Genomic DNA, 9243 nt, shown 5'->3' with positions numbered 1-9243 from the left:
CTTCACCTTACAATGCAGAGGGTGCTGGTTCAATCCCTGGTCAGGGAGCTAAGACCCCACATGCCTTGTGGCCAAAAAAACCAAAACACAACACAGGAGCCATATTGCCACAAATTAACTGAAGACTTTAAAAACTCTTTAAAAAATAAGAAAAGAAAGGTCAGGACTGTGGAAGAGCTGGTGCTTCCCAAATGTGTGGCCACCTAACCCCAGGACGTGGAGCAGGGTTTTTTTTTTTTTAACCTTTTCGAGCCTCAGTTTCCTCCTTTGAAAAGCATGGCACAGAGCAAGGCACTGCGCTTCCCAGAGGAAAAGACGCTTCCCATCTACTCCCCGTGACAGGACAGGCTGAAGCCACAGAGACAGAATCTGAGACCCCGAGAGGCTCACACAGCCACTGAGTCCTGGTGTCGGGATCTGAATCTGTTTTCTCAAGCTGGGCACTTGGAGTGACATTGGTCCAGTGGGCTCATGGGTTGCAGACTGATCCGTGGCAGTAATGCGTATAGTGTGCTGTGAGAGCCGACAGGGGCTACGCAGATGGGGGTGCCAGCCAAAGAGGATGGGAAAGGCATGTCAGGGAGAGTCACACCAGCACCCACTCCCTGAGTCTGGATCAGCACTGTCCCAGCCTGCAGCCTCTCGTGCACCTTCTCTTTGAAATGGAAGGCTGGCCCTTACCTCCCAGGAGCTGCTGGGAGCTCCTAGTCATGGCAGCTCCTCTACTGAGCACTTAACAGGTGGCCTGTGCCCTGTGGGGTTCAGGGCCTCGCTGGGTGAGGGCTCGGGGGAGCCCTTGAATTGAGTGCGGTCACCCTCCTTCACAGAAGAGAAAACGAAGGCCCACCAGCCTGTGTGCCAGTGTTAAACATCCTTGAAGAGACTCAGTGTGTGCACTCAGTCATGTCCGACTCTTTGCGACCCCATGAACTGTAGCCCACCAGGCTCCTTTGTCCATGGGATTTTCCAGGCAAGGATACTGAAGTGGGTGGTCATTCCCTACTTCAGGGTGAAGAAATTATTAAAAGCTAGGCACCTCCTTTAATTTCCCTTCGTGTCCAACTCTTTGCAACCCTATGGACTGTTGCCCACCAGGTTCCTCTGTCCACGGGGACTATCCATCCAAGAATACTGGGTGGGTTGCCATTTCCTTCCCCAGGGGATCTTCCTGATCCAGGGATTGAACCCCAGTCTCCCACATTGCAGGCAGACTCTTTACCCTCTGAGCCACCAGAGAAGCCCAAACACATCTTCCCTGACTGAGAACCAAACCTGGGCTGCAGCAGTGAAAGCACCGAATCCTAGCCACTGGCCCACCAGGGAACAGAGTTAACTTCTCTAGTATTTGACATTTGTTCCTATTTTATTTTAAAATGCAAATGATGCTATGGTGGGAAAACTTACACATAAATTTTTGTGTACCTCTCTGCTTGTTTCCCTGAGGTGGATTCCTGGAAGAGGAATTACTAGGTGAAAGGGTAGAAACTCATTTACTGTTTGTGTGTTGCCAAGCGTCCTTCCAGAAAAGAAAGGCTGAGACATCAACCCATGTGTGAGCAGCACTGGCAGCGCCAGCGGAGGTAGATTAGTAACCAGCTTGGGCGTCCGTCTGGCTTGTCCATTTGGATGATCCCCCGAAAACTGACCTTACCTCCCACTTGCTAAAGCTCATCTTAACTAGTAACTGGATATATTCAGTTCCATGAATCTTTTCTATGGGTTTATGAAAACCCCCAGGCACCTTCCAATGGAAACCTAATTGGTAAGGTAGATAATCAATCACGAGGGAGTTACCCATCCTGCAGACAGTCTCCTATCAGAAGATTTGTGCTGAGATCTCAGGTGACAGCCGCTGCTTGAAAATGCCAGTCCTCAGAAATACAAGACTTTGAGTCATCCAACCAGCCATTCATCACAGTTCCTAACATGTATTGAATGTTTACTCAATAAACTGTGTGCATGAATCAATTTAACCCTGGTAAAAATCCCATGACATTGACTTTGTTATTATGCCCATCTTAACAGTATGATGAGGAAATGAAGGCCCAGGAAGGCTGAGTAATTGTGTCTAAGGTCACAGAGTGAGTAAGTTGGTGCAGAGTTAGGGATTCGATTCCAGATAATCTGACTCTATGGGCCACACCCTCACCTACCACACTCTACAGCCACTGTACTGTCTGGCAATGGGCAACAGGTGCTCTTGGTCAGTCAATTTGGAATTGGAAGGGGGGTGCAAAGCCTGACTGGGGCCAGCTGTGGTCAGCCTCTTTGAGAATACCATTCACAGGGAGATTCAGCAACACTTGTGACCACCTAATGAGGAGTTGGCCTCCATCAGAGGAGGCAAGGTATAAAAAACAGATGGAAGTCTTCTTTGGTGGTCCAGGTGAATAGGAATTCACCTGCCAATGCAGGGAACATGGGTTCAATCCCTGGTCTGGGAAGATTCCACTTGCTGTAGAGTGAATGAGCCTGTGTGCCGCAACTACTGAGCCCATGTGCTGCAACTTCGGAAGCTCTAGAGCCTGTGCATCCCATCAAGAGAAGCCACAGCAAGGAGACGCCCATGCACCGCAACGAAGAGTAGCCCCCACTCACAGCAACTAGAGAAAGCTTGCTCACGGCAACGAAGACCCAGAGCAACCAAAATTAAAAATTAACTAATTAATTAAAAAAAAACAGAAGCATTTTAGAAAATAAAAAAATTTTTAAAAATAGATGGAAAATGGCTTTTTTCCATTTTCCTTTATGTTCAGTGAAGGGGGATGTTTCCTTGTTACCTCTTCCCTGTGGTACCAAGAGTGGTCAGTACTAAGGGTGAATGTGGACACCAAGATTATCCGGGGTGCTGCCCAGCCATGCCTGCTGCATTCTGGCCCCTCCTCAGCAGGGCTGCGAGGAGTGTGTGGGCACACACTTGTTGGTGTGTGTGACTTGTGCTCATCACCTCCTGGTTTGCTGATGCGGCACTGAGCCCTGGGCCTGGCCTGGGGAGGAAGCACTGTGTTGGCCTGGTGTGATGTTGGGCACAGCATGTGCCCACAGAAGTGACATATCCAGAAGGGGCCTGATGGGTGCCTTGAGAGTGAACAGTTGTTCTTCTTCAGTCACTAAGTTGTGTCTGATTCTCTGGGAAACCATGGACTGCAGCATGCCAGACTCCCCTATTCTTCACTATCTCCTGGAGTTTGTTCAAATTCATGTCCATTGAGTCAGTGATGCTAACTATATCATTCTCTGTCACCCTCTTCTCCTTTGGCCTTCAATCTTTCCTTATCAGGGTCTTTCCAATGAGTCAGCTCCTTTCATCAAGTGGCCAAAGTATTGGAGCTTCAACTTCAGCATCAGTCCTCCCAATGAATATCTAGTGTTGATTTTCTTTAGCACTGACTGGTTTAATCTTCTTGCTGTCCAAGGGACTCTCAAGAGTCTTCTCCAGCACCACAATTTGAAATCATCAGTTCTTCAGTGCTCAACCTTCCTTATAGCCCAACTCTCACGTCCATACCTGACTACTGGAAAAACCATAGCTTTGACTCTATTGACCTTTGTCGGCAAAGTGATGTCTCTGCTTTTTAATACACTGTCTAGGTTTGTCATAGCTTTTCTTCCAAAGAACAAGCATCTTCTAATTTCATGGCTGCAGTCACCATGATTTTGGCTGATTTTAGAGTCCAAGAAAATAAAATCTGTCACTACTTCCACTTTTTCCCCTTCTATTTGCCATAAAGTGATGGGACCAGATGTCATGATCTTAGTTTTTTGAATGTTGTTTTAAGCCAGCTTTTTCACTCTCCTCTTTACTTTCATCAAGAGGCTCTTTAGTTCCTCTTCACTTTCTGTCTCTAGAGTGGTATCATCCTCATATCTGAGGTTGTTGACATTTCTCCTGGCAATCTTGATTCCAGCTTGTGCTTCATCCAGCTCAGCATTTTGCCACAATGTACTCTGAATATAAGTTAAAAAAACACGGCGTTGTCATACTCCTTTCCCAGTTTTGAACCAGTCTGTTGTTCCATGTCTGGTTCTAGCTGTTGCTTCTTGAGTAAACAGACAGCTCAGCAAAGGTCTTTGCCCACCTCGTCCAGGGGTCCCCACTGCACTGCCAGCTCTGTGAGAGCTGGGGTCCCAAGGCTTGCCTGCTGCTACATCCACAGCGGTAAACAGTTGACAAGCATTAGGCGGAGGCAGGTGTGCTACTAACAAACGCTTTGATTTTTTTGATGTTAGAAAAATAGACATAAGCGTAGGATGGGAACGTCAGATGTGGAAGGAAACAGCTGTGAAAGGAAGTGATGTGAGACGCTGCCTGTGGGGGTTAGGGATGACAAAGGGTAACCTAGAGCTGGCCTGCTGCGAAGAGCTAAGAGGACACTCTGGTGGGAGGAGGAGCGTGAGCACAGCAAGAAGGCAGCAAGAGGGTGAGGGCCTGTGGAGAGAGAAGAGGTTGCAAGTGCAGATGGGGCCGTCTGAGAATCCCCCATTGCAGCGTTCATCACAGTTGCTGGGAGGGCTTGTTAAAACGCAGGCTGCTCGGCTGCACCCAAGGAGTCTCTGCTTCAGTAGGTCTGAGTTTGGGCCAACCATCTGCCCTTCTAGCCATTCCGACTGACAGCTGCACAGCTTTGAGATCCACCTTCCCACTGCCTTGGGACACCTTGACCGTGCCCCCCAGGATGAGCCTGGAGCTCAGGAGCATCAAAACCAGGGAGCTTCCCTCTGTAGCACAGGGGCTGCCTCCAGCCTCTCTCAGCACAGGGGCTGCCTCCAGTGACCGGGACGGATGAGGCAGGAGGCTGGCCTGTGGTTGCCTGCCCACGTACCACCAGTCACCTCTGTTTTCCTCCACAAGTGGGGTCCTTGTGTGAGCACACAGTGGAAACAAGATGTCAAGAGCTCCCAAAAGCAGGGTCCTGTCAAAGTGGGGCCCCACCAGGCTGACTCACCAGAAACAGGTGGGCTTCCTCTGCTGGTCTCCATGCTGCAGATGCCAGCGGGGGGCTGGTGGAGAAGGGCCAGGAAAGGAAGCTTTGGAAATAGAGACTCCTTCCATGAGCAAACTCCTGAGAGATTCTGGACAAAGAATACACTTTCACAAGCTCTGGGATGAGAAAACCAAGTCAAATGCTCACCCTAAGAGGGAAGCTGAGGGTCACTGAGATGCTGGTCTACACCCCCAAGCTGTGGGGATGGGCAGCAAGCAACGTTGGAGTGAAGACTTATGGAGTGGGGGCTGAGATCAGGAGAAGCAGTGTGCAGCTAGAAGGGGTTCAAGACCCACCCCTGCAGCTTAGGAGTAAGCGGTGTCAACTAAGGCAGTACTGAACTCTCTGAAACTGTGAAACTGCATCTGTAAAACCAGGATACTGAGAGTATTCAATTCAATAGGGTTGGTGTGGGGGGAAAAGGGGATGAAATGGAGGTGGAGCACTCTTGGTGCCCTGACAGGTCTTGTTCAGGGCCTGGGAAGTCCCAGTATGGGATGTTGTGTCTGGCCCAGGCCTCTTCCTGGGAGGCAGGTTGGTAGAGGGACCCGAGGCCCAGGGAGCCTGACTGCAAACCCAGCAGTGGAGCAGCAGGACGATAGATGCTGCCTTTGATCTGGCAGGTTTCTCTCCAGGAGAGGCCATGGCTCATGAACTCCAACCACTCTCCAACCACAGGCTTCCTGTGCTCTTGTGTGGGTTTCTCAAGAACTCAAGTCTAAAGGCCCCCTCTGCCCTGATGCAGCCCCGCCTTGGGATGCTGGAGGAGAAGAGAATCAGGGATTCCTTCAGACCAGAGGTTCTCAAACTTAAATGCACCTACCTGGCAGTGGGGAAGGGGTTGTTAACAGACTATAGGCCCCACTCCCAGAGGGTTTGACTCTGGGTCTGGGGTGGGGCCTGAGAGTCTACATTTCTAACCATTTCTGGGGTGATTCACACTTTGAGAACCCCTGTGTTAGGCTCGTCTCTGCCAGGCCTTCTCCTGGGTGTGTGCAATCAGTCATATCTGACTCTTTGCGACCCCCTGGACTATAGGCTCCAGGCAATTCTGTCCATGGAATTTTCCAGGCAAGAATACTGGAGCAGGTTGCCATTTGAAGCCCAGGCCTTCTCTTAGTTCCACCTAAGACAGTGCTGAGATCTGGCACCCTTCAGCCTGGGTGTCACCAGTAAAAGGCTCCGAGAGTCTGTGTTGGCTGGTGAGTGCTATGCGGCTCAGTGTGCAGGCCCCCAACACCCGCTGTCACAGCATTGCTGTTTTCTGTCATGGTCTGGCCCATGGACCCCTGCCCTTTGCCATTCTCCCCTGGACCACCTCTACTTCCTTAGCCCTTAGCTCTGGAAGGGAACCCAAATCTGGACTGAGTTCTGGGGTTCTTTGCCCCATGGAGAGAAAGCATTCTTTTCTTTCTGCCTTTTTTTGTCTGTTTTTGATGTGAACTATTTTTAAAGTCTTTATTGAATTTATTACGATATTGCTTCTCTTTCATGTTTTATTTTTTTGACCACGAGGCCTATGGGATCTTAGCTCCCTGACCAGGGATCAAACCTGCAGCCCCTGCATTGGAAGGTGTAGCCTTAACCACTGGACTGCCTAAGAAGTCTCCCTTTCTTCGCCTTTTGGTTAGGCCACAGCTCTGTCAGGCTTTCTGGCTTCTTCCTGGGCCTGTTTCCATGACCACCCCATGATCACCTCCCACCTCGTAAGGCCGCTCTCTGGCATCTCCGAAACCCCAGCCCTCCCCTCTTCTCCCACACACCTCACCGGCAGAAGGCTTAATCTGGCTTGGTTCTTTGTTTGGCCAGGACCCCTGATCCAGAGCTTTCCTCTAGCCCATGAAGAGAGCAGCAAGGGAAGGGCCGAGGGCTCAGGAATGCGTCAGTCTTGGTGAGAAATGCTTGTTTCCTGTGGATCCAGCTGCAGAGTACATATGAAGCAATTATTTAACAAAAGGAAAAGCAATAAAGGAGCTCAATAAATATTTGTTGAAAAGGGGAACACAAAAGCTACTCTCCGTGATGCACACTCAAAAATGCCTCTTATGAGAAAAGCACTTTGATTCTGGGAGCCCTGCAGGTGTGCATGCAAAGCCCTCGAGTGCTGACCCAAAATAGGGAATGGAAGCCCTTAGGCAGGAAATTTTTCTGGCATGGTGATATACAGGGAGTTCTGTGGCAGCTGGTGTCCCAGGCTAAAAAGTACTGCACACCCAAAACAGGGACCTGGGAATGATAGGCTTGGGAAGCACAGGAGTGACCAAGCGTCCTCTGGTCCCTGTACAAAGGATACGTCTCTGAGCCTGGATCAGGGAGCGGCTAGCTCAGGCCTGGAGGACCATGCCCCGAGCTTATCGGCCCCAGGGTCCATCTGCTGGATACCTGTCTGGGAACCTGGGAGGAGGTAAATGTGGGGACCAGACAGAAAGAAGTTTTTGTTTTTTGTTTATTCTTAACTGAAGGATAATTGCTTTATAATATTGGTTTGATTTCTGCCATATGTTGACATGAATTAACCATAGGTGTACGTATGTCCCCTCCCTCTTGAGCCTCCCTCTTACCTCCCAAGATAGAGTAGCATGGAAACATACACACCACCATATGTAAAAATAGATAGCCAATGGAAATTTACTGTATGACTCAGGGAACTCAAACTGGGGGTCTGTGACAACCTAGAAGGGTGGGAGAGGATGGAAGGCAGTTTTTATTTCCTAGCAGAGCTCCGGAGGCATTAGCATTTGTGTTCAGGGAAGGACAGGGTTTCCTTTCCTTCCAGGCGCTCACCAGCATGGTCCTCACCCCCTCACTCCCAAAGGGGTAACTGATGAGAAATCATGAATAACCTGATGACCCAGGGTTAGAAGTCTCCTCATATACACATGCAAACACCGGAGCTCTGGTTGTTGGCTGTTGGCTGGCTAGAGGGAAGGATGGATGGTTTTCAGTCTCAACGTGTCTGCCAGCCCCAGTGCTAAAACAGATGTTTCCTTGGCAGCTCCAAACCAAATGACCATTGACTCAACTTGCTTTGGCCAGCTCAGCTCTGAGCCCCAGGGAGCACAGACAGGGAGGTTGACATTATTCCTCCAAACTATGAGGTCCTGGTACCCTTGGCCTGACTGAACTCTGTTCAGGCTGCTGTAACAAAAACATCATCGATTGGGTGGCTTAAACAACAAACATTTACTTCTCATGGTTCTGGAGGCGGGGAAGTTCAACAGCAAAGTGCTGGCCGACTCTGCCTAATGGGGCCCACTTTCTTGTTCATGGTCAGCTGTCTTCTCGCCATGGCTTCACACGGTGCAAGGGGCAAGGAGCTCTCCAGGGTTTCTTTTGCAAAAGCACTAATCCTGCTGCTGAGGGCTCTTCCCTCAGGAACCAGTCTCCTCCCCAAGGCCCCAACTCCAAATGCCATCACACTGGGGGCTGTGTGTGTCTTAGTCACTCAGCTGTGTCTGACTCTTTGAGATTCCATGGACTGTAGCCTGCCAGGATGTTTTGTACATGGGATTCTCCTGGCAAGAATGCTGGAGTGGGTAGCCATTCCCTTCACCAGGGGATCTTCCCAATGCAGGGATTGAACTTGGGTCTCCTGCATTGCAGGCAGATTCTTTACTGTCAGAGGCAATAGGGAAGCCCACAATGGGGGTTAGGCTTTAACATATGAATCTGGGTATGTGGGGGGCACACTCAGGCTCTAGCACTCTTCCAGTTCCATCCAGGGCAACCCAGTCTGGTTATCCAGGCCTTCTAGAAGCACACAGGTGATTATACAGATGGATGGATGGGAGATGGATGCTGCCCTTTGAGGGGGCTGCTCTAGCCCTGATTTGCCACCTACTGCTGTGTGATCTTGGCAGCCACTTAACCCCTCCATCCCTTGTTGCTTCACCTCCCTGACACCCTTGGGAGGCTGCTAGCAAGATGGAACGTGGTCACATGTGGACCCTTGGAAGGTTCGTGGAAAACGCCACATGCCTTGCAGCCCTCAGGAAGCGTGACTTCGGTTGTGTAGCCAGTGAATCAGGGTTGGTGGTCCTCAGGCTGGAAGTGAGGTCTCCCAGACTCCTCTCCACTTTGTACTCCAGTCACCCTTGGCTCAGACCCCTGCTGTGGCCACTGGCCTTGCCTCGAGCTGACCCTACTTCCACCCCAGGCTACTACCAGACTTAACATGATTAGTCTGGGGAAAACAGAGCCTCTCTGTTCAGTACCCCGGGACATCCCTTGGTTTCCAGCCAAAGCAGCCTATGTGCGG

This window comes from Bos javanicus, chromosome 3, assembly GCF_032452875.1.
Source record: "Bos javanicus breed banteng chromosome 3, ARS-OSU_banteng_1.0, whole genome shotgun sequence".
NCBI lineage: Eukaryota > Metazoa > Chordata > Mammalia > Artiodactyla > Bovidae > Bos > Bos javanicus.
Note: the sequence above shows the minus strand (reverse complement) of the source record.